We start from the raw sequence: 26,998 nt of genomic DNA, 5'->3' as shown, positions 1-26,998 counted from the left end.
TTTTGGGTAGCCCAACTTTGGAAGGCCATAACTCATGAATCATTGCTCTGATTAGCTCTAATAACTACTTTTTAGAAATGCTACCTCCTAATCTATAGACTCAAAATTGTGCAAGTGCCCTTTCGTCGAGTTTTCAAAAGTCATCTGGAACTCTAAGGCCTCCAATGGTGAGCTTGAAGATTTTTCTCCTAAATTTTCCACTAAAAATTTTCAATAACTTCTTTGATACTTAAGCTAGAGCAATGAGATTTTTATGGTAAGCTTATAAGTCTAAAGTGAACCTACATGTAAAAAATCAGAATATTTTGAGCTCGTATGGAAAACTTACTAAAAGAGGAGAGTTCCCAAAAATAACAACTGCCTTGTCACTAATACTTATTAAAATAGAAAATGTTAGAAATAAAAATATTTTTTTCTAATGCAAGATTTCTCTTACACCCATGATGTTCATGCATCACTGTAACCCTTGGATAAGGAAAATGGAAATATCGATTAAGATGTTATAATTGATGTGGACTTGGTAAAAGCTTTGATTAAATCATATAATCCAAGCACCAAAGGATTCCATAAAAAGGATATGAGTATCCTCTACAAATTAGATAGGGAGATGTTCATTGAATTTTTTAACCTAGGAGGATCAATGATGAGGCCAATTGAGTAGGAGAAGATGGATAAAATCTTCAAGAATCAAAAGACCTTCTTCACTAGGAAAGTCATGAAGAGGTATATTCCTTGGGCCAAAAAGGAAAAGGGCAAGCTACCAAAGAAGATAAGAGATTTTATGCCTCTAGATTTTTTCTACAAATACTTACAATGTACTATATGCAAGGTAGACAATATATTAGATGGCATCATGAATGTTGTAGGATACATCTATATCATGGCTCTGGTTATCCAAGATTCAAACCACAATGTTGGATATGATATTGTGACACACATAATTAATTTGATGCACAATGAAATTGTGGCTATCCAAGAAGGAGATATGGGGAACTTCAAGTACCACCACTATTCACTACTAATGCATATTATTCTATATAAAAAATATAGGGTATATCTATCCAAACTTACATAAGAGAATGGAGAGAACTTGCCTGTGCAACTATGGGCTCAACTATGGCAAAGGCTTTACCCTTATTCTAATTTGGTTTACCCTTATTCTAATTTGGTTTCTTTTTATAATGATTTTGTCTTTTGTATTTCAAATATGTTAGCAGATATAATTGAGAGGGTACCCAGAGGAGTAAAAATGTTGATAAGACATTCTGCTTGCCCAAGTGGGGATAGAAGACTGAGCTAGTATTTTTCTTTTTGATAAATTTTCAAAAACAAGGGTCTATGGATGTTCCCAACCCCTTCATGTGTTACCCAAGTATATCCCAGAGAGATTGAGACAATTAGAGTTTTTTTGGCAATTAATTATGATAAATAAGGAATGCCTAGGTCCAACAATAAATAAAACGTTCTTTGGTGGCTAGGAATAAAAATATTGGGGATTTTGTAATAGGAAAAGATGCAACAAAAGAGATGGATGCATGCATTAGTGAATTTATGTTTCCCTTAGCACTTGCTAGAACTTATGAACCAAATTATTTGGTGAGGCATGCTCTTAAGAAAATGAGTAAGTATACTCTCCCTAACAAGAAACATAATTGGGAGGAGGATATTATTATGAAGTGTCTAGAAAAAAAAAATTGTAGAAGTATAAATCTTAGATGGAGGGAGATAATGAGGATAGAAGAAGCCATGAAGGTAGAAGATCCATCTTTTAAAGGTTTCTACCATGAATAAAAATATTTGGATAGGTAAAATAAGTGCCTAGATAATTTTGATGAAACAATGTCCCAAGTTCCTATAGAAGTAAGGGATAGAGTAGAGCACCAATCTCTTGAACACGAGGATGTGATTGAAATTGAAGTTGATGATGATCAACCTAAAAGCTCCTCATGGGCTCAAGGAAGAAAGAAGAAGAAAATGATAGAAATTCCTAAAAAGGTCAGAGGAAAGATATTACAGATTTTGCCTAGAGGGTCATAGTATTTTGATACTATCAGACATAACTTTTTGGTCAAATAGGCTAGGGAACATGAATGAATCCCTAATAAAACTAAGCTTCAAATAAAAATTTTGGATGAAAGAATAATCTAGGATCAGGAATTTATGAAGGATGATGACTTCATAAAATCATAGGAATATAAGTTATTCTTGTATAAGGCTAAAAAATACGAGCTTACACTGTAGATGCAAATAGTAGACTCCCTTGAGAAGACTAATGAACTAATGTAGAGGCTATAAGAATATGACCCAAATTATGAGACCCTCACTGTTGATGAATCTAGAAAGTTGGTACAAAGAAGTTGAATGCTTCTCTTTCTTGGTTGGGAGCTTAGATCATCATTCATGCTTAACTAGATCAGTAGGCAAGAAAAATTAGTCTCATTTGAAGAGACAAATATTGTTGGTGAGCTGCAAGGGTCAGGTTTCAATATAGATAGTAGAATAATGGAAGTATGGACCATAGCTCTTAAGGATGACAAACCAACTCTTATGGAGATAAGAGATTCCCCCAAGGAAATATGATATTTTATAATGTTACCACTATTTCTAGTAACTAGATACATAATTTGATGAACACAACATCATTGACGAGGAAGAGAAAAATGGATATGCTTGAAGAGAAGTACCAATGATATAACATATCCATTGATGTTAGAAGAAAATATGAAGAATATATCAAAAGGTTCTATGTACTAGAGAAGAGACTGGCCAACCTTGATGAAGAGGTGAGAAATTTGAGAAATGTAGCAAGGCCCATCATAGAAGTCAAGGACTAGGAGGCCCAAATAGAAGCTGATGCAACAGATATGGGAAAGAGCCAAAAAATGGACATTGATGAATGGATTGTGTAAAGGAAGTATCAATCAAAACAATATAGATTTTGATGATGCACAAGATAGTTCCCTAAAGCATGCCTCATAGAATGTATACAATAGTTATATTGCTTTGCAAGGATCCAAATTTTAATGCTTTAAGGCATTATCATTATTGTCCCCTTTATTTATGACATGAGAACCTTATGCACAATTATTTGATAGTCTAGTACCATTACTAACACCAAAGAAGGAATTACTTAAGGGAGTAATTATGCTTGTTAGGAAACTAATTAATAGAGCAAAATAATTAAAAGTTTTTTTCTCCAAAAAATTATAATTAGTCCAAAATAAAATGAAGACAATTGTCACATGGACTCCCAAATTTTTACCAAGTATCATTGATGAGAATAGAAGCATAAATGAATGACATGAGTGGTCTTCTTCTTTTGAGGACATTTTGAAGCATAGACAGTTTATTGACTATTGCAATAATGAAATAGATGTTACAAATATGTATAACATGATTGATCTGTTATACAAGATCGAATTAGACGTGGGGAAGGTTGCTATAGAAGTAAAGGTAATAACATATGCAAAATGGAATAAGTGTTTAGATGAACAAAAAACAATCCAAGATGCCACCTGATTAGACATTGATACTAATATTGCTATCTAGAAGGTTGTGGCCAAAATTGAAGCATTTCTCAAATTTTGGTTATCTCCAATTTTTCTATTTGTAACTCTTTTGTCTTTTGTCCAAAAGGTTGTAACTAATTTTTTAACATGTTTCATCCCATCTGAAGCATTTTGCAATCCTTGTCTATAAAAGAATTCCCCAGATGTAGTGTGATGGTTCAAGTTTTGTTTTACTTTAGTGTTTATGCTATTTATAGTCAGTCCAATTCTTATGTCAGTTAGGTGCTATCTAAATTTTTGTACTCTGAGAATATAGTAGAAATTGAATGACAAATTTTTCAAATTCTGAGTTATATTTTGAGTTTTGTATTAGATATGTATTGTTCTCAAGAAGATGAATACAAGAGGGAGTTCTAAATATCAATGTTTTTGAATTCTATCTCCATTTTCATATGTTTTTCACTTTAAGATTGAGTCAACAAAGTTCATTTCTATTTAATGCAGTTGGGATAGGTAGCATGTCAATTTATTTATGCTTTTAATTCAAGTAATTAAGTAAATGGTTCTATGAATTGATAGAGTTTCTAAATACATGAGAGTGATATCATAAGAATGAGATTTAGGGTTAATAGTTGATAAAATTAATTAGAAAATCAATTAAATAGATCAAGATTTACTAGTATGACTTTGTGTAACGATGGATAAGGCACTGGTCATCAATTAAGATGCAAACTAAAGTAATCATTTAGCTGCATAATTCACACTTAAATCAAAATCAATTATCTAAAGTTTATAAAAAGGAACTACATGGTGGTCATTTAGTTATTGTAATATATTTCTTTGAGTTTATGGTTGGCTATTGTAAATCAATAGTTGATTACAATTTCAAGAACATATTAGACCATTTTCTGCTATAAGGGATAAATATTGGATAAGGAAGGTCAATAAATAAGTGATAAAATCCTTAGGTGTACCCACCTTGGCCTTGTAGAGCCTAAAGTGTACAAGGCCATTGTGCTTTATGAAGTTGGTCCAAATCTAAATAGGTTCTTTTTGAACATGGGAAATAGATAACCCCTAGGAATATACTATTATTTTCAATCCTAGTGTTGTTTTGTACTTGTAGTTTTAAAGCACCAACACTACACAAAAAATCAAAATAGAGCATCAAAGAGACAAAGTAGCAACATATTTAGATACCCATCCAGGTTGTCTAGGATAGGAGACCATCGAACCTCTATAGGCTTAGTTCCTCATCCTTGATTATTATGTTAGGGTCCTTCATAATCTGCTTCCATGGAAGTATTAGTGCATGAGGGAAATGAAATAGTCATAATGCATGGAGTTCTGCCTTTGTTGAACTCTTCTCTATTTCCATTAATTAAAAGTATGCTTTTGGCTTCACAAGACTCCACTAGGATGTTAACCATTTTGCCCATTCTGGTATTGTTAATCCTTGGTATGTACACCATGGTACTAGTGCTAGCCTAATCCCCTTCACCAACTTGCAAATTCAACTCCTTTATTTCCTTCCTCAACATGATTTTCTCCATCATATCCTTAAGAGTTCCGTCAAACAAGTCCACTACATCATCTTTCACCTCAAATTTAATCCCTTCCTATTTAAGAACTTTTGTACACTCACTTGAAACCCTCAAAGCTTGTCTCACCTTAGATTTGTAGTTGAAGGTAACTTGCATACATATTTTATACATAATGAGTCTCTGAAGAGACTCAATAAGGATTTTATTCCTATCTTTAATATATCGTCATTCCTAGTAAGTCAAATAGACCAAAGTAAATACGAAGAGAAAATGACCCATAATTTGTTGAGTTCCTTGGGGAGTCTAGGGATAGACCTAAAGATAGAAAAGAACATGAGTAATTCAAACTTAATCTATACACCAAACCAGCTCCAAAGCCCTTTGGAAAATTCACACTTAGAAAACAAGTGGGACATGGTTTCAAGCTTGGAGCAGAAGGAACATGTGAAGGGGTTACCATCATTATTACACAATGGAAGTTTGTGCAGCAAGGATTCACAATAAAGAATTGAATCTTCAATTATACATTATGGTGCCAAATGGTTGATAGATGTTTGGTCCAATTATTAGGTTCTAAAATGCACTTACACTTGGAATTAAGATGGTCAAACATATCATTATTGTTAGACAATAAATTATAGAGGTATTTAACCTTCCTAGTATAGAGTTTTGAACTATTAGGACAACACAAGAAAGGAAGTCTATTGATATAATTACTACATTCATGGTGGAGTTTGTCCTTAATCTAGGCATCTATCATAATAGCATAGGTTCTTTTTTAGGATTAGGGGAGGGTGAATCCAGAAGAAGGGTTATCCCTACTAGACAAATTTTTCTCTACTATAAGATCACTAAAAGTACGAATACAAGTCCTATCCTAGGCTTTGGCTAAATGACCTTATAACACTAAGAGTAGTTTCCCTTTCTATTCTAGGTTTCACTATGGAGATTTATCCGTACACAATTTTCCCTACTTATTTATGAGTCTAGTCCCTGCCACATATTGTCTTACTTTGTCCCATACTTTCTAGATGATCTTAAATATTGCTGACCCTTCCACCTTGATCCTCCATCTACTTAAGAGAAGATAATGTATATGCAACCCTTTCCAACTCTTTCCAAAGAATGGTACACCTGTTGCAATTTTATGTCTAGTTAGTACTTTCCATAGTTCATTTCTCTTTGTGGATCTGGAAATCCATTTAGCAGTGACAAAAATACCTTGCTACCTTAGGTCTTTTAGTCCCATCACTCCCACTTCTTTTCTCATGGTAGACTATTCCCACTTAACTACATGTCTCTTCTAATTACCTTTTCCATCTAAGCATAAGAAATTCTTGATAACCTTCTGAAAGTAGTTGATCTAACTTTGATTAAAAATCCATGAACATGTTAAGTATATGGTATATGGTATATAATGATAGGTAATTATAGTTCCATCTATTAAGTTAGTTGGTAACATTTTTCTTAATCCACTCTCATTTTGATTTTAGATTAGGGGAGACTAGGAGTGGAATCCCTAAGTATTTGACTCAATACAAGGCAGGAGAATCCGCAAAGGAGATGTCCTAACCCTAGAAAATAGCCACACAATGAAAACAATACACAATATAGAATAATGAGATATTTGATACCAATTCACAACTCTTTATTCATAAAATAATTGATTATATATAATGTGTTAGGCAATAAGCCCTTCTTGATTACGATCAAATGCAAAGCAAGTAATAGTTCTGCAAGATCCTGCAAGGTCCAACCCAAAATCCTAGCTACTCCAGATCCACACTCTTGTAGGAACCTCCAAGGAAGATCTAAACTTGTGCTCACAAGCCCACCAAGAAATATCCTTATTTCCCAAGCCTCAACTACTAGCCATTCTCAAACTTTACCCAAGATGTAGGTGTTAACTACCTCACATTCAACACTCTATCCACACAATTAGGAAAATTTCACTCAACTACTCCATCTTCTCCATGATGGATCCCATGCTAAATAATGATTCACTCCACTGAATGAATTCCTTAAGAGTCCACAAGAACCCCTTACTTATACCCAACTAAGCCACAAGTCAAACTAGTATTTTATAAATTAAATAAACCCTTGCATTAAATGCATATTTAAGCCACAAGTTGGCTCATAATAGAAATTAAATACATATAACAAAATCAAATGCCAAGGTCAGCTCCCAATAGTAAGTGACTCCCATAAAACTTGAAAAATATAGAAATTAAGTGTCTAAAACCTCTCAACATCAACAAAATTGCCAAGTGTAATTGAGCCCCTTCATTAATTGAGCTACTCAGTGAACACCACTACCAAGAATCACTAAGACCCCTGTGTATTCTAAGTTCCTTCGATGACTGAGTACCTCTTCTTTGGCTAAGTTACACCCCAAGTACTCTCCTAAAAAACTACTAAGCACTCATCTAAGACCTCCAAAGTAGTCATCGAGAAAACCTAAGATGCTCCTGCATCAATATCTGACTATATGATTAGGTCCTCATAAGAGAATCCAAATTTACTATACCATAAGGGTGGAATATCTTACCACCCTAGCATAAAGGACTTGGCTATAAAGACTTTTCTACTTGAGGATTAGTAAAATATATCCAATTTGGATATAATATTATTGATATTATCTTCTTCCAAATCTATTAGGAGAGTGATATTATCTACAAATTGGACATTATTAATTTCCTTGTCATTAGGAAGCATAATTCCTTCAAATTTTGGAGAAATAGGACTATATCTAAGGATATAATGTAGCTTGTCTACTGCAATGACAAATAGTGAGGGAGCAAATGGATAACCTTATCTTATAGATCTAGAAAGGTAGAACGAATCTAATCTTAGGCCATTGAATTCTACAATAACATGTTCTTCAACCATAAGAGTGAGTACCATCTTTAAAAACTACTTGGGGAATCCCATTTCTCCCATCATCAATTCTGGTGGCACTCAAAATTGTAGCCCAAATTTTGAGCACCATTGGAGAAATTAAGCCCTATAAATGCTTTTTGATGAGATTGTACTAGGTTGTACCTTTGAGGCCCCTAAGGTGTTTAATATTTCTAACACCCTCCATTCAGTGTGTTTAAGTGTTCCATGATGATAAACTGACGTTTTGACGCATTCTGCGAAGTCCTGTTTTGAGTGCATTTCAAATTTGCATTTTACCCATAGTGTCAAATAGTGATAGGAGCCCATGTTTGCGATTGAATATCTCGCACCTAGAAATGTTTTTTGATTCACCACTTTGGGAGTGTTTAGTTTCCATACCTAAGAGCCTATGTTTCATATTTTGAGTCGTTTTGAATCCATTTGGCTAGGTTTTGAATCCCTCAAAGTTGGTCATTTATTGTTTTCATGCTGATACAGTTTGCATATAATTTTGGGAAGCCTTGTTTGACGTGCTATAACTTTTGACCAGTTCACCAAAATGCTAAATTTACTCTTGTGTTGTATTGTAGCGTCAGAGACTTGTTATGTTTCAAGTTTCAGCTCATGAAAAATCCGTTTGATTAGTTTTCAAACGTTATTCCAAATGCAATTTCTATCTTTTTACTGGTGTCAACATTTGCAGATCTGTTGGGAGCCCTGTTTGTGATGTCATAATTTGAGATCTATGATTGGTAAGATTAAATGGATTATACCACTATGTTGTCCTCCAAAAATACTCGAAGTGTGCCAGTTTTTAGGTCTTGAAAAATCCATTTGCACACTTTCCCAAGTCATTTCCATTCACAAAAAATGTTTTCTGTCAGTGTTTCCAGTTTGCAAAATCCAAGTAGCCTACTTTGATTGCTTACCATTTGTGTCTTGTTATTCTTCATGAGCCCAAATCACAAATTTGTAATGTCCTCATGAAAAAGAACCAACACCCCAGTTTTCATCTTCCCAAGTGCTCATTTGCCCAATTTTTAAAGCCAAATCCGAACCCAATTTAGTGTTTTCTGACATGTTTACTTGCAGGTAGTTCTAGAGGGTCAATTTTGACAGCGAATATCTTTTGACCTTGAATTTTTCATGAGACGAGATTCGACATGGTACAAGTATGCAAAGTAGAGGTTTAGAGTGTCTGATTTTAGAACCCAATCAGAGGTTTGGATCAATTTTTAAGGCCAGTCAACGGACCTCCTGGTGCAAAAACTGACGGGTGGTAAAAAAGGATAAAATGAGTTTTTAATGATAGATTATTGATTGAATTTGACTATAATCAGTTCAAAATGATCACTAGATTAGTTACAATTGTCAGTTGTCCGAAAATGGAAATGTTTTTAGCCAGACCCACTTTGGGGCCCGACTAATTTTACTAGGCTGAGAATCTAAAAGGGGTTTCTTGATTGGAAGATGTTTTCTATAACTACTTTAGCATAAGAATGGATGCTCAAATTGCTTATAGATTCCATCATTTATACAAAAAGAGGTCATAACTTGCTTAAGGACCAATTTCAAATAAAGTGTTCTTTTCTAGATATAGTTGCACCCACTATTCGACCAATCCTCGGTTTAGGGGGATAAATGAGTTTTTAGGTCTCCACATCAAAAGATTTTTTTTTGAATGGGAGTAGATCACCATTCCATCATGTGAGCAATTGTGACACTAAATCTTCATAATTATGCAAGTGGGTGAAGGCCCAAGTCAATGATGGATTGATTGAAGTATTTGGCTTAAAGGATGGGTGACATACATCATATGTGATGGTCAACTTAATTACAAAAAAGAATATTGCTTAGACTGCAACAATATGGCATTCCATTGAGCTCACTAGAGATACTCGAAGGTTTAGAACTCAAGGGAGGAATTAAAGTTTTCAGCAATTGGCCTACCTTTCCAAAGATCTTTATAAAAGGAGAATTTGAAGGAGTTTCAGACATTATCTTAAACATGCACTAGTCTAGAGAACTGAAGGAAAAGTTGAAGGATCTCAAGCCAAGTGAATGAGTGTTGAAATAAGCAATATTAATCAAAGAACCCGCAGCTAGGAAAGGAGGCAAAAATTATACAGCTCCACGCATAAAGAATAACACTACGCTGCCAGTTCAAGGTAGGAAAACAATAGAAAATAAGGGAGCATGCTTTTAAGATGAAGGCACTAGCAAATATAGAAGTCACAATTTTTTAAACAAAGGCAGAAATGCCCACAGTTTTAAAGAGAGAAGTCTACACTAAATGTGACAGTAGGAAGACGCCATTAAATTTCAACAAAGAGAACATGTAGACACCTTAAAGAGGTAGAACTAGTGCCTTTAAAGAGAAGACCATGCCGTCCAAAGTAAAAATGAATTGAAACCATGAAGGCAAGCGGTAGATCGAAAGTCAAAGACCTCACGCTAGTAGCAAATAAGGCAAATTAAAAGCAATTCAAACCCACGCATGTGCAAGGAGGCATCTATAGCAGTTAAGAACCCACACATTTCAAAGGAGATACAATGCATTGAAAGAAGCCTACGACAAAGTAAAAGAAAGATGCCAAAGCAGCAAATGAAGAGGAATTTTCACACACCCAACATTAAGAAAATCTGCTGGTTAACAAGGAAACTCCACGCGTCTAGAGCAAGAGACCCAGTCTACGCAAGTGAGAAAGAGTAACAAGCTAGTTAAAAGAAAAGATGACTCACGTTTTAAAAAGTGCAAGGGAAAATAAAAGGAAGAACTCGCAGTCAAGAGATAGAGAAGCCAACATGTACCAACAAAGCTCACGCAAGAGTCCAAGACTTGTGAATAAAAGAGGAAGCAAACAAAAAGAAAGCCATTGAATCGAGATGTTTGAAGTAGAATTCATCTTTTCTTCTGGATGAATGTGCGAATGAAGGAGGAGAATTAGAGTTTCTAGTTTCTTATTTAGAGGATCTCTGTGATATTCTTCAGCAAAGCAAGGCTAAGGCTCTTACAATAGATACTTTTGGGAAGCGTATAGAAAAAATGCTAAATAAAAAGGGAACCTATGCAAAGCAAAAGGAAATTCACGCAGCAGATGGGAAATCGCTAGGAGAGCAACCAGTGGATGGATACATAGCAGAGGAGTTTTAGGAAGCCGTTAAAAGGAAGAGGCATCAACAAGAAAAGATTCTATTGAACTTGCGCAAACACCAAAGACCAAAAATAACAGTCAACACATGCATAAGAAAGAGCAAAACACATAGCAAAACAATAATACGGAATGCAACATGTGTAGACACAAAGAAGTACTCAAAGTAGTATATTCCACATGTAGCAGGGTATCAAGTTTTACAATGTTTAAATACATTTCTTAATAGATGTTCAAATGTCTCGAAGGCATGCACTTTTGAAGTGCTAGGTGCTCATAAGGATCCCACACGTGGCTAGCTAGCAGGGTGACGTTAGCTAATTTTTGAACACACACACAATTGAAGTGAATGATGGTAGCATAGAAGATAAGTTGCCGAAAAAGACCACAATATGGCGACTCGCTATCTCGCCACCGAAAAGTGGTGAGAAATTTTGGCTAGTGAGGTAGCGACTAGCCAGAAAACTTTCAAAATCTGGCCAGATTAAAAAAAGGTCACGGGTCCTGCTTTAGATGAATCAAGCAGTGACAAGTGGCAACTAGATAGCAATGGCAATGATGTGGCGATAATTGATATTCTACCCCTAGATATGTCATATTCTCATGGGGATAATTGAAAACCCGGTAACATTTTCAAACATCAACAAATTCAATGAACTTTCATTCCATTCTATCATAGGCCTTCTCATAGTCAATCAGGGACATTCCTACTTTTTTTCCAAAATCTTGTCTCTACTCCATGGTTTCCCAACAAGTAATCAAGTTTTCTAGAATATATCTACCATTGACAAAACCATTTTGTGTGGTTAATAACATATGGTAGAATGTCTTTAAGTCTCAAAGCTAGGATCTTTGCAAGAATCTTGTATGAGACATCGAGGAGGGTGATAGTTCTCCAACTTTTAATTAGTCTTATCACCTTCTTTAGGGATAAGTTTAATCAATAATGAGTTAACACCAACACCTAGTAATCCTTAATCAAAGCCTTCTTGATACAACATCAACAAATCTTGCCAAATCCAATCAAGGTGAGTCTTGTAGAACTCCATTGGTATCCCATCTAGTCCTAGGGCCTTATTATTACTCATCTATGTGATAGCTTGAATAATATCTTCTCTAGAAATTGGGGCACTAAGCCTTTTTTATCATCCTCTACTATACTATCTAGAATTAAATTCTTGATCCTAATTATTTCACTTTCCAAATTCAATCCATGTTCTTCTAGTGTGAATAAGTTCTTATAAAAGTTTACAAAAACCTTTACAATCTCTTTGAGATCAATGATAAAGTCATCCCCTTCTCTAAGAGTTCAATTTTGTCTCTTGCTTCCTTAATTTTAAGTATCTAAAAGAAATATCTAGAGCCCTTATTCCCATGCTCTATTCAATTGACCCTTGCTTTGGTTTTTGCCCCTGTATCTTAATATGTTGGATCTTTCTAAGTGCATCTCTTGCTTTAGCTAGCTCCCCTTGGTAGGTATAATCCTGATGGTTGGATTATAGGGATGCTTCTACCTTAATCAAAGTTTTATGAAGTGATGTCTCCTTCCTTCTCATATCCTTGGCTTTCTTCTTCCCTACTATTTTGAAGATCTATTTCCAATTTTCTACCACAGAATGATTATACCATCTTACCATAATTGTGGGTGTATTAAGGTTATCATCTTTTAGCAAGTTAGTATTGAGGGCAAATCCTTCTAATTTGGAACATTTTTTATGCTAAATATCTATCTAGAAAATGTTGGCAACAATGATGGTGATCAAAGAACATTAAAGGATACACCAACACATTGGAGCCTTCATCAAATGTTTGAAAGCTAAATGTGTTTTTATTAACATAAAATCTTTCTAATCTGCAACAAATCATGTTGTTACCTTTTTGAAAGTTTGTCCATGTATACCATATCCCCTTGTGTTCATTTTTCTTACCTATTATGGGGGTCAAACAAGAGGTGTTTAGATATCATACTATTCCAAAAGAATTTCTCATCCCCCTTCCACTCAAAATTGTATCCTCTTACCTTATCTTGTTGACTCTAAATCATATTAGAGTCTCTAGTTATTATCTATAGGATATTATGAAGTAGAGACATCCATTTCTAGAGGGAGACCCTACTCATATGATCATTAGGTGCATATACCGAAAACACTCCAAATTTCTTCCCTTGATTATCAAGGATAACCCATACAACTCTATTGGAAAAAGATGAACCCCAATCTACCACAAGATTCATCCATTTAAGATTGATTAGGATTTTAGTTCCTCCTCTTCCTCTCTCATGATTGGTATGAAAAGGTTTAGCATCCTTCCAAATAAACTTAAGGGCAATATCAAGATGGAATCCAGTTTCTTTGATCTCTTGGAGCATTAGGTAGTCAATGTACATATGACCTCCAAATAGTCTTTTTAATGATTTATTTCCTATCCAAGCTTTCCAATCCCCTCACATTCCAAGATATGTATTTTGCCATTATAACAGAGGAGGGGCTGATTTTCCTTTAGGAGGTTTGAACTTCTTACAATAGTTAGGAAAATTATATTTGAAGTCCTTCGATTGCTTGGTAAGGATGGAAGATGAAGATGGTCTATCTCTTTTTCTCTTAGTAACATGCTCCCCTTCCTTATGAGTCCTATCCACTTCCACTACTTTTTCCTCCTTTTCATTCTTAGACTTGGACATCCTTTCTTTTTTTTCATTAAAAACAATGTTCTCAGTTCTCATTTCCATTTTTGTGTCAATAGCCTTAATTATGTCCTCATAGACTCGTTGATTTATTGATCATCATTTTCACCCTCACTTGGGATTCTAATTTCAGAGGTTAACTTCTTCCTTCTTACTCCATTGATTGGGGTTGTATTAGGGTTAGGATTATTTAAGATAACAATCATATCAAAACCATTTAGTTAATCTTCACCCTCATAGGAATTCATAATTGTGACAAGCCCATCATTATTGAGTGATTCTTTAGTATTGCTTGATTCCTTGGGATCTTGAGACTTAAGAGCTGGATCCACAAACTCATCTCTTTTCAAAATTTCTTCTAGTTCTTTAGATGGTGGTAGGACTAGGAAATAGTTAGACTCTTTCTTAAATTTACGCCACAATCATTTCTTGATTTTATCTAGTACAATCTATTGGGTATTGATACTTCAGTGCTTAAGCTTTTCTAGAATCAAACCTATGGCTTTTGGAGATGGGGTGTGAAGCATTGGGTCGAATGGCTCCTGGGTAAAAATCAAGGGGTCTTTCTTAGCCAGGGTTTTAAATTTTGCTTGGAGGGCATCAAGTTCCATGCATAAGTCTTTCGAAACCTTATGTGTTTTGATGCTGAGCATAGGAATTCCTTTAGTAGGCTCCTTCCTATCCTTGATCATGTATGTTGCCTTCATAGTTTTAATGCTCTTTGGACTAATGGAGGCTTTAGGTTTTTGCACAATAGGACAATCTTTCTTGACATGTTTGTCTTTCTAGATAGGAAGTAAAAATTAATGCTTCCTAGGAATAGAAGTGGACACACATAGTTCCCACCTTGGATAAGAATGGAGATATATTTGGGGAGGTCTTTTCGTAGGTCAATGGCTATCAATACCTTTGCATTCATGTGATTAAGTTGGGTGGAAAATTTGTCAATCTTGAGTACTTTTCCAATGGGGTCTAGCACCTGGGGGATAAGATTCCACATGAATGGGAGGACATTTCCTACCATAATCTATCATGGTGAGGAAAATGTCATGATTTCTTCATTGATAGATTTTGGAGACGAAGGAATTAATGGTTCTGAAGGTGGAGTTGTCAATCCTCAAGAATTTTTTGTCAACTACACTATTTTGTGACATAGGATCCTCGAAGAAAATTAAAAAAAGGCCGCTTTGAATAATTTTGTAGAAGGAAAATTTGAGCCCTACTTTTTTTGACCATTCATTATGCAATGAGTCATTCAAGTATGATCTTGGTGAGAGTTTCTTAATGTCTTGGATTGCAATGAATATGGTGGTATCTCTAAGTCTTATCGTTTCACCTTCTATTGCTTTGTTCATCTGAGAATTAGGAATAAGGACATACGAAAGAGAGGAAGAATTCATACCTAAATCTCTTCCTCCCCAATTTTTGACATCTCCTTTCCCTACTCATATGAATTTAATTCCGTCTGGGATAACTAGTTTATTCTACTTCATTGCCTAGGAAAATGACTTTGACAAAGCTAGAAGTTGAGCAAACAAATTCTGACGGTTTGGTAAAGATGCAACTTGTGAAATACTTGGCGATTAATTTCTCATCCTTCCTACCAACTTTACTAGGTATTTAATTCTTCAGGGTGGTGAGTTCTCATATTCCTGCCACCTTGTGTGGTTTGCAACGTTTGTACCCTTGAAGGATGGTTGCAGAGCATTGACCTAAATTCCTTAATGCTAATAATTAGGATGGGGCCCATAAATTAAATATTTTTAAAACTAAAGTATATATTTAGTTAATTTCTAATTAATTAAATATCATCATATTTTAATTCCTCTTCAATCAATTTTTTAAAATTAGACTTCTAAATTAAGGCTTTTAAATTAAAGCATACATTTAATTAGTTTTTTATTAATTAAATATTCTTATATTTTAATTATTTATTTTTAATCAAATAATAATAAATAATTTTAAATATTATAGTACTAACCTAAATATTATAATTAAATCATTTACTAAATAAATCACAACCAATCCACATAAAAGAAATATTACAAAAACTGACCAAAACTCAAAATCAAACAACACACGCAAAGATAGACCCATGGGTTTAAAAAGAGTAGAAATTCATATAGATGTCCTCCTTCTCAGGAAAAGTAATTAGGGTATAGCTAGGATTGGACTTGAACATTATCTAACCATTCTTACCATTGAGTTATTGTGATAGGGCACACTCATTCTAGTAATTCAGGAAAGTCAATGCCTAGTACCTGCAAATCTGTATAAAAGATGAGCATGCATATGTCCATATATATCTAAGCTAAATAGGCAATGGTAGGGAGTGTTACATCTTGTAGATCCTAACTAGTAGGTGACTATGACTCCCTCCCTCAACCATATCAAGAACACCAAACATAAATGTAAAATAGACACACACACCATACACATGCAAGTATGCGGTAAGTATAATAGCAAGTCCGAAATATAAATAATATAATATTATAAGATGAACATCTCATCATGATGATGATATAATAAATATCTTTCTAAGACACACCATATAACAATACCATAAAAGTGATTTCATTCACTAATTAAGAGCAATTAAAGCATCACTATTGCAAGTAGGAAATTGTTGCATCCTGACATAATCAATTACTTAGCATCTCAAAGTATTACATTTCAAATATCAAATAAGGGCTAAAAAATCTATAGGAAAGTCATATAGAACTTTAACAACTACATCTACAATGATAGAAAATTAGGGGTATTATATTACTCTTCAATTAATTAAGGATTATTAAATCATTTTGTTAATCATCTCATTTCCTCTAAAAACAAAATCTTTGCATCAATTAATAATTTTCTAATATTAATTAAATAAATTTATTTAATTTATTTAATGATCTAACCTTTAATTAATTCATCATTATCAGTTAACTAAATTCAAATTCCAACTCCATAATTTAAATAATTATCAATGATTATTTAAATCAACTAATTTATCCCTCTTAACTAAATTAATTTAAATTTATTTTAGCTCAATTTACATCAATTTTAATTTCCAATTAATTTCATTTCATTTCAACTAATTTTATCTTGTGATATTGCTATTAGGATTTAATTGTGTGATTTTTGAGTCAAACTCATGGACCCATGTTTCATGAGTAGTGATTCAACATGAATCCATCTCTCATGAGAATAAATGGAACACTTAGCACTCATTGGATATAGGTGATGCTCACAGGGGTGAAGCACTGAGACTTCCCAGGAGGTCACCCATCCTAGTACTACTCCAGCCTAAACACGCTTAACTATGGAGTTTCCTCCATGGCTAAACCCAAAGCTTGCAACCCCATTTGCAAAACCTTCACCAACTGTTGTGCCTTATGAACCATTCATTAGAAAGCCCCTTAAGCTCATCAATTGATAAGTAGGAGATAATTTCCACAACAAGTCAAATTGTGATATTGCTATCAGGATTTAACTATGTGATTTTTGAGTCAAACTCATTGATCCATAGCAATATCACAATTTGACTTGCTATGGAAATTATCTCCTACTTATTAATTCTATCTTTCTAATTCAATTCAATTAAATCTTCTAAAATTAGAAAATAACAAAGTCTTCCTTTTTAAAATTTTGAAAACTTTATCTCTCTAGAAATTGAAAATATATGTAGATTTTATCTTCTATTTTTCAGTTAAATGGGAAACTTAACAAAATCTTATTTAATCTAATCACATCTTGTCTATTGATCTTTATTTTCTTTAATTAATCTTGATCATCCAAAATAACCATAAGTTCTATATGACCAACCATCATTCCATCATATGCCCCACCTCCCCCTCTCTTAGTTTTGTACCAGACTTATGTAAGTTTTCATCACTCATTTTTGTATCAAAACTCTACCATTTTACTACCAAAATCATATCATCTTATCATTTCTCAATGCTTTGAGTCAAGGTGTTGCCGAAATTATAGTTGAGTGCTACATCTCAACAAACTAAAGAGAAGCAACAAAATGTTAGAGTATTTGTTAGTTTGCAAGGATTCATTTCTGTGTTTTCATTGTTTGTAGGGTTAGATAAATTTGTTAGTTTAGCATATTGATAAATCAATGCTACTAACTAGTTTGGTTTCAAGTGTTACAAATTTTCCCTCATGACATTTTGGTGAACTTGATGTGAAGCACCCGACTTCACAAGTCTACTTGCATGCATGTGCTGGTTGTTTTTTTCTAAATATGTGTGTATTTTGTAGATATTTCATTCTTGGATGATGGTAAGAGCTAAAGAGATAAATTATCAATTTCCCTTGTCTACATATGACAACCCTAATAAGACCAAATTAAAAAGTTTTCAAAGATTTGGTCACATATCTCAAATAGTTACAAATTTCTCTCTATTTTTTTAGTGGCATAAGGGGACTGCAGAAAAATTCTAAATTTTGCAAAAAAAAAATTAAAATATTTTTAATAACTATAATTTAACACTAGGTGAGATAAATGTTGATCTCCAAGTCATGCTACCTATCAGTGTCAAACATTTGTCATTTCCTAGGCAGAGTTGATTGGTCATCACTACGACTGGGCCACCCAATGAAAGTCAAATGATGCATTTTGACTTGTTCATATTTTAGTTTAAGCTAAGCAAGTCTTTGGTTACGAAGCACCCCAATATGTATTGAGTGATAGTTTATGCCGAGTAAGTTAGAAGTCAGTAGATGTTGAGCTAAATAAAGTTAGTTCATGCTAAGTTATATAGTTAGTGCTAATGATTCAAAAGTAAAGTGACAACATGAGTATTAGTCATGACCAAGTGTTAGAGTATTCATGTGCCAAGTAAACTAGTTTTGGTAAATGTGTTTGGAAAGGCACAAAGGCTTGTATAAATAATTTTGGCTAACTTCTATATAGAATTTAATGATTTTTGAAATAGTTGAGGATGTGAGGCCTCACCTAATCCACCATAGTATAGAGGACATATTTACATTATGATACTTCTAATTTGATGTTTTGATACACTTTCAAGACTATAGGGTTATGTTATTTTAATATCTGCATTTTAATGATCCACACATTAGGACCTAATTGATATAGTTAATGATTCCATTTCATGTTCTAAATTACTTCAATTACTTTAATAGAAACTGAATTTGTAGAAATACTTGAAATGTCAAATTATAATGTTGGTGTTAAAGCATAGATTTTGTTATGCAATAGAACCTAATATTGTGAATGCGATGATGGAACACACGTGGATGCAATTTTATGACATGATAGTATGCAAAATGTTAATTTGATTAAAATGTTTCATGACTTAATGTAAAATTTTAATTTGATTATGATAATTTATGATACATAGATAAATGTTAATTTGACTATGATGATTTATGATATGTAGATAGATGTTAATCTGATTATGATGGTTTATGATATGCAAATTTGATATTCTAACATCTGGAAAGATTTATTTGAAATGGTTAGGAAAAGAAATTTAACTTGAACTATATTAATAGGGACTTCATTAAATTTGAAATTTTATGCATTTATGATATATATATTTGATATGACTTCCTTGGACTATTGACACTCAAGTTTAATGTGTAGGAAGTGGAACCATGGAAGTTCTTGGGGAAACAAGTTCCAAACCTTTGTGAACACTGTTTAACCAAGGTGAATCTTTGGCTGATTCAAAAGCCTTGTTGTGAAAGTATTTTTCTTCATAAATGTTTGTTTTCTTGCATGTGGAAATACTTAATTAGTAAGATACATTATGGGAATGTCATGGGGATGCAGAATGTGTTTTGAAGTGTCACTTGACACTTGTGGACTTTTTGTGTAATTGACACGTTATTTAGGGTTTTTGTCATGATGGAAATTTACCCTAATTCTAGTTACCTTGTTAATGAGTAAGTAAACCCACTTGGCAAGGGGTAGGAGGGGTCACAATCAAATGAAATTCGAAATTTGACTTGGCTAGGGTTTTGAGAGCTCTTTAAGTGGTCCCAAAGTGTCTTTTAGGTGAAAATACATTACCCATATGATAGTTTATCAAGCTAGGGACCTAATTTTGACCATGTGAGTGCCTAGATAGCCTAGGGGGCCCCTTTACCCATGCATTCTTCCATCAATTCAAAATTTGAGTTGTCATATGTTCTCTCTTCCATGTTTTCCTACTAAGTCAAATGTAGAAAATTTAGAGGAGACAAGTTTGTAAGAGGGAGTGGCTTAGTGTCCTTGCTAAAATAGTTAATGAGAAGGCCTTATTAGAGAGTCTTGGAAAAACTAGTGAGGTGTTCACCCACTCTCTAAGTTTAGAGACAATTAGCATTTTTGGGAGGAAGATTAAGGGAGCTCTACAACAACTTTCTTTGCTTTAGCTTGGACCAAGGTTAGTGTTTCAAATTATGATCATTTCCTTCTTTTGTATTGCATAATGAATCTACAAGTATGAAGAAATTTGTTATGGGTTCATGCAAAGTATTGTGGATCTTGTATTGTGAATTTGGGCATTGTGTTGTGATGTTGGTGAATGAGTATTGTGTTCATGTAGTTTTCTTGATTTTCTTTCTTGATCTTTTTGTTTTGATTTGAATGTTAATGTTGATATGGTGTGAGAGCTTCACTCACCCTTTGGGAAGGGAAGAGAAGTCTAGGGTGACGGGCTTAGTTGGGCTTGAAAAATAGTTGAGAACCTTGGAGTATGGGCTCCGTTGTATGCCATTTTCATTCAAATCTTGCTTTGGGCATGATAAGGGAAATGATGGTGTAGAAAGGAAGATTATAGAGTGTGGGTATTCAAGGATGCTATGGTTAATGGTAGTATGTTGGAGGAATTTTGTGAAAGCCCCAAAAGGGCATGAAAATTATATATTGTAGATATGTGATGATATGGCAAGTCTCCTTGTTGAAAGAACACCTTCACCCTAAGTGCAAATGTTTCCAATGGTGAATCATAGTGTAAACCTTGGAAGGGAGTTATTATGTGTTATCTTGTAAGTTTCTCATGCATGATCATATGTTGTATGTGTGTATACCATTTGGATCTTGTTTCCCCTACTTGATGGGTGGCTTCATAGAAGACTAGGATGGAAGGTGAGCCTCCATAGTTTCTAGTTTGTGTGTGTTGCAAGTTTTGTGAAGATGGGTCACTTGAAGAGATTAGGGTTTCACCCTTGGCTATGTTCAAGAACCAAGAGATTGTGAAGAGATAGATCTTTTCCTTGTCATCTCATAATGTATTTGTGATATTGAGTTCCATTGTTGTGTTGTTGAAATATGGAAGGAGTTTCACTTCCCATTGTATAATGTAGTAGATGTGTAAAGAGAATATGGAGATTTTGCATATAGTTGTCCTTATAAGAGAAAGATTGTATCCTTATCATAGTTAAGTAAAAAGGAAAGGAAAGCTCATTACATTTCCAAAGAAGAATTAATATTGCCGAGACTCCATTGTATTTGAAGATTTTTTTTGAAGATTAGCTAGTATAGGTGATCTTGTAATCATAATTAAACCATGAGATACTAGGAAGGAATTGTATTTAGTTTTCAAAAATATGTTTAACATGTAAAAGAATTTTGCATTATGTATCTGTGATAGTGAGTTCCATTGTTGTGTTGTTGAAATATGGAAGGAGTTTCACTTCCCATTGTATAATGTAGTAGATGTGTAAAGAGAATATGGAGAGTTTGCAAATAGTTGTCCTGATAAGAGAAAGATTGTATCCTTTTCATAGTTAAGTAAAAAGGAAAGGAAAGCTCATTACATTTCCAAAGAAGAATTAATATTGCCAAGACTCCATTGTATTTGAAGATTTTTTTTGAAGATTAGCTAGTATAGGTGATTTTGTAATCATAATTAAACCATGAGATACTAGGAAGGAATTGTATTTAGTTTTCAAAAATATGTTTAACATGTAAAATAATTTTTCATTATGTAATGAGTTGAAGGGGGGGAAATCATGTTAAATTTTTCTTACATATAGAACAAAAGGATTGAAATTTGTAGAATTTTTGATGGATTTTATTTGACCAAAATAATCACACTTGATATTGTTCCAAAGTATTGCATACAAAATATCCTAGCCTTAAAATGAGAATAATGTCATAACTATGGAGTATTGGTGAATAACCAAGAAGAAAATTCAACACCAAGAAGATGCCTAAGGGAACAAGCTTGTAGATGCATATTTTTCCCTCTGGAAAATGTTTGGGGAAGAAAATAATCCCTTTCCCAAGATTACAGACCAATAAAATAATAAGGAATATGCCTTGATACCCTAGTAGAAGTCTATAAAATATAGGGGGTCATAATATAGGTTTCAAATTAAAAATGTCTCCTAAATAACCCCAAAGCCATGTGATCCTTGGAGGGAATAAAAGTGAGCCAATCATGACTTAGCACAAACCCAAGAAAAGAAAAGAAAAGAAAAAAAAAAAAAAAAAAAAAAAAAAAAAAAAATATATATATATATATATAATGCATACAACCCTTTTTAACATGAAAGGGTAGAAGTGGACCCACCAAAAGCACCATTCTCCTTGTAAGACATTTGGGGATGCACCAAGAACTATGGGCCTACTTTGACCAAGTCAGAACATGGGCTGCTAGGCACCTCATCCCTTAGTGTACCTTGGGTCATGGGAAGTACCTTTTTCAACCATCCTTTGGCTTTTTTTTGGCAACCCATTTAAACATTAGAAGGATGCACCAAGTTAGAAGATATAGGCACCTTAGGTGGAGTGTAATCTAGGAGATAGGGAACACCATAGTTGGGGTAGGTAGATACTTGGGATAATGGGTAAACCTTGGGTTAGGGAGTATTAGGCACTTATTTCCTTTAGGCAGCCATGTTATTATTTTTATTGGATTTAGAAATCATGATCTAAGTAGGTAGGATAATACAAAAACACTAAAGTTGGAATTAAACTGATTTAAGTTAGGAGTGGTAAGTAGGATGTTAAATGGCTATGGAACTAGGTGCTTAAGAATGGGGATGTTTTTGTATGGCTGCTAGGGGGAAAGTGTAAAATATTATAGATAAATGGGTTGGGGTGTGTGTAGAAAGTTAGGGTATTAGTTGTGTTTAGGTTAGATTAATACTTTAGATAATTCATCTTGTATTAAGAGATAGGAGGTAAGTAGTTAATAGGTGATAAATAGAGAATTAATTAAATATAGGATTTTTTTGTTTTGTAATTTTGTGGTTATTATCTATTTCCATTAAACCATCACTCCTATCCTAGTAAGTAGAGGGGTATTTAATTAAGGGAATAATATTAGGATTTTTTTGAATAGTTTTATTAGGTAGGCTTAATTTTGGAAGCACATTAGTAATTGGGATTATATCAAGTTAGGAAAACTAATAGTTAGTAGGAGTGTAATTCAAATCTTGAGTCATGAAATGTGGCTCACATGTCCACATTTTATTAACTTATTGCCTTATATAAAAATATTTCATGTTACCTCTTAGAATTAGGTACTTATATGTTAGTAAGACATGTAAAAATATTAGTATTATGTACATTATCTTGAGGACACATATAAAGGTGTGTATAATGGGAAGATGACTCTTGGTTGGGGCATGGGGATTGTTAGGGTATTGTTAGTAATAGTCTATTCAGGAAATTATCAAAATTTAGTAGCTAAAAATAGTAAAATTAATCATGATTGAATGGGTGAGTAGAGGCTATCACTATAGGGAAATGTGGAGGTTAAATAAAGAAAAAATGATATTCCTAGGCTAAAGACATCTACATAATTGAAAAACAAAAACAAGGGATAACACGTAGGTATCACATTAAATAGCAAAATATACACCCCAATAGTATTGAACATTGCTTATAACAAGTAAGGTCATATGACCTAGTGTTGAAACATCTATGACAATTGTAAACACATTCATATTTACAAAGATTGAATTATTGCAACTGAATTGATATACATGTTGCACTCCACATTCATATATGTAAAGCCTTACTTCAATATTGGGATGTGGGTTTGAAATAAATTTTTTTCATCTAGCCCTTACATTATAAACCTAGATTCCCAATGAATATTATAAGACTAATTGGCCTCCCATGAAAAATTGAAGCACCAAGCTTGAGTGAACATGAATTGTTTTTTTAGCAATCAACCTTTTTCATCTACAAATACAATGATCGAATTAGTATCTTCTAACATGAATTGTTGACCAGATACTCCCTAGTTCGACAAAATTTTCATAATAAGTGTAGTTCTATACACATTATCTTTAGTTTTCCTTCAAAAAATAATAATAATAATAAATAATTTTGTTGATGGTGTTTTGCCTTATAAATTTAGGGCATGACAGAGGAGTTATTTACACATTTTGTCAGAGATCATTAATCCCAATAAAGACACTATAACCAATCAGGAAAAGGAAATGCATAAGAGGTAAAAGGGAGAAACTTGGATTTTTGATCATGATCTAGAACCCTCTCTAGTTGGTTATTTAAGGAGAATCTAAATCCTCAATCATAAGGAAAGACTGAAGAGAGAAGTGTATGTGTGAAATAGGCTATATTTGAATGTTTAAAGCAACAACCAATAGAGAAACCTAGCAGTTAAGTATAATAAAAAGTTTATCAGATCAAAGAAAGGATCACTAATTAGAAAGAGGAGATCTATAATCAAGAATCATAGTGCTAACCAAAGGATTAGGTACTGATACATTCAAGAAAGTGAATAAGGGTAAATCTCTTAGCACAATGGTCCTAACGGACCTATGCAAATCTCTTAACAAGGTTTTTACTTAGTTGTAAGTTTAAACCCTCTAATCAAGGTGGATTGAATAAGTATTGTAAGCTCTTATTAGGGTATATCCCTCACAAGGTACATAACCATAATCAATCAAACAATGTAGCCCTAATAAATACACATTATTGCTATATCACTGAAGATTTGTGGGTGTTATCCCCAACCCAATTTTACCTTCACCTTGAAGAGTTTCTAGATAACTAAATCTTTTGTGTTATGTATTAAAATTTACTTTCATGTTTATGGATGTGATGAATAGTTAGATCTATTTTAGTTTATAGTTATATGATTCATGATGATGATATGATGGGTCAAAGGTGAATTCATCTGATTTGTTTCAAGAAGATAAATTTTTTATAGATCCTTATTCACCCTTCCACCTCCCTCCCCTCCCCCCCCCACAACCCCCAGACTCATCTCATAGTATCTTACTTTCCCAATATATTTCCAACAATAAATTCATTAATAACGCACTTTTAATTTTATGATAAAAAATATAGATCTTTGCAATCTAGTTTATTTTGATAAGTATGATCCCTAGGGCACAAATGAGCAATTAAAAAAAATTCTTGAATTTTTAGAAATCTAATTGATTTTAATTATGGGTTTCTTGTTTCCATTTCTATTTTTTTCTTGGACCAATAGTGTATCTAAAAGTTGAATCTTTATGATTAGGTTAAAATGACAAAAAAACACTATATATGGAGTAAAAAAAAAAATCTATTTCCTTATCCTTTGCAAAGTTCATTGTTCTTATTTCATCTTTTTATCCTTCATTTTTCTATTCTTTTACTAAAATAATATTTCTAAAGGTTGTTGTAGATGTTACAGAGTTGGAATGATCACCCAAGTATGTGTAAAAAATAAAACAATCTAAAAAATGCATCTAGGCTTGCTTAGCTTTGAATTAGGTAGGCCTTAAACCTTTTTTATATTTAAATTTCATAGCTTGTGTCATTTTAAATTTCATGATATAATTAATCATTTTTTACTTGTAAGAATGAACAAACACTAAAATTAAATCCTCTTTCTTTCTTCTAGATAGAGCTTGGAAAGAACCACCATGTTTATTATGTTTGGAGGCTAAAAGTGGTAGGATATGTTCTCATCCTTCTGGATGATTAGACTCCTAGACCTAGTCTTATTTTTATTTCATTTCTCTTAGTACGAATAACAAAAACCTTAGGAGCAATGCCTCCCATAATTTTCCTTAACAAGGGTGGTGAGAGGGAAAGCCCAAAGTAGGATACAACTGCTTTAACTATGGTATTCTGGCCAACTATAAAATAAAACACCTTAATACTTAATAGAGTGAAGGATAGAGTATGTAATATCATTCATATATTAGTCCTCATGGATTGTGCAAAATCTCCCTAGCACTAGTTGCGAGATCTCGAAAGAGAGGTAAGGGAAAGATCTTTGAACAAAAATCCTAACTAGAACTTAGTTAATTAGCAAGCCACCATTTTAAACCAAAATTGACTTTAGGTACATTAGTTGGAATCTATTCTTGTACAAGGATTTTTAAAATGATTTGGAACATATACCTAGTATTTATCTCTCATGAATATTGATTGAAATGAGTGTTGTTCTGATTCACTTTGTTGTTAAGTTCAAATTTACAATTTGTAAGTGCTATCAAACAACCTTGAAAATAGATTTGAAGTTTCTCCATTAAGAATACCAAGTCCTTAGATCCAAGAGACCAAAATAAAAAAATCAAAAAGTCTAAATCATATAGATAAACCTTTCTCTATTAGTCTTCATCACAAGGACACACTTCAATCTTAGAATCACTACATAAATAATTTGAATCACACTCCAAATAGTTCAAATCAATATCAAGATTGAACTACTTCAAAGTTAAGATCTTGGAGATGGAGGATTATAATTTGGGAAAGATCATTGAAAATGAGAAGCTTGAGATATAGATCATACTATGATGGCTTGAATCATCAAGAGAGGAGTTGGAGAAATCCTTAAAGAGATGTAGAAATAACAGACCTATTGGAGAGAAATAGTAGATCATACTAAAAATACTTGATAATGACAATTATAGTGAAAGTGATGTAGAAATAGTAGACCTATTGGAGATAAAAAACATGCTAAATGAAGAGGCTAAATGATTAAAAAGAGATCATGAAATTCAATCAATAAGATTATGTGAACTGACTAAACTAAAAAGGAAAACTGAGGAAGAAAAAGCAACGAAAAAAGAAGATGAGAGAAATGGCTACTAGACTTGATGAGAGGACATCTAATGTGCAAAGGCTCACAAATGATCAACTAGATATGGTGAATCAATTGTTACTTTCAAATCAAGAACTAAATAGAAAGGATATTGAAATTACAAATCTGAGGAATGAGTTAAGATCTAAAAGAAACTCATTGAGAGGATGAACAAACTTAATGAAGTTGTAAGATACTTTGACAAATTAGTGATAACACCAAGAAT

Source organism: Cupressus sempervirens, chromosome 3 (genome assembly GCF_028749045.1).
Source record: "Cupressus sempervirens isolate cs-2001-9-10 chromosome 3, ASM2874904v1, whole genome shotgun sequence".
Lineage (NCBI taxonomy): Eukaryota > Viridiplantae > Streptophyta > Pinopsida > Cupressales > Cupressaceae > Cupressus > Cupressus sempervirens.
The sequence above is the reverse complement of the archived record's forward strand: the minus strand, read 5'-3'. Positions refer to the sequence as shown.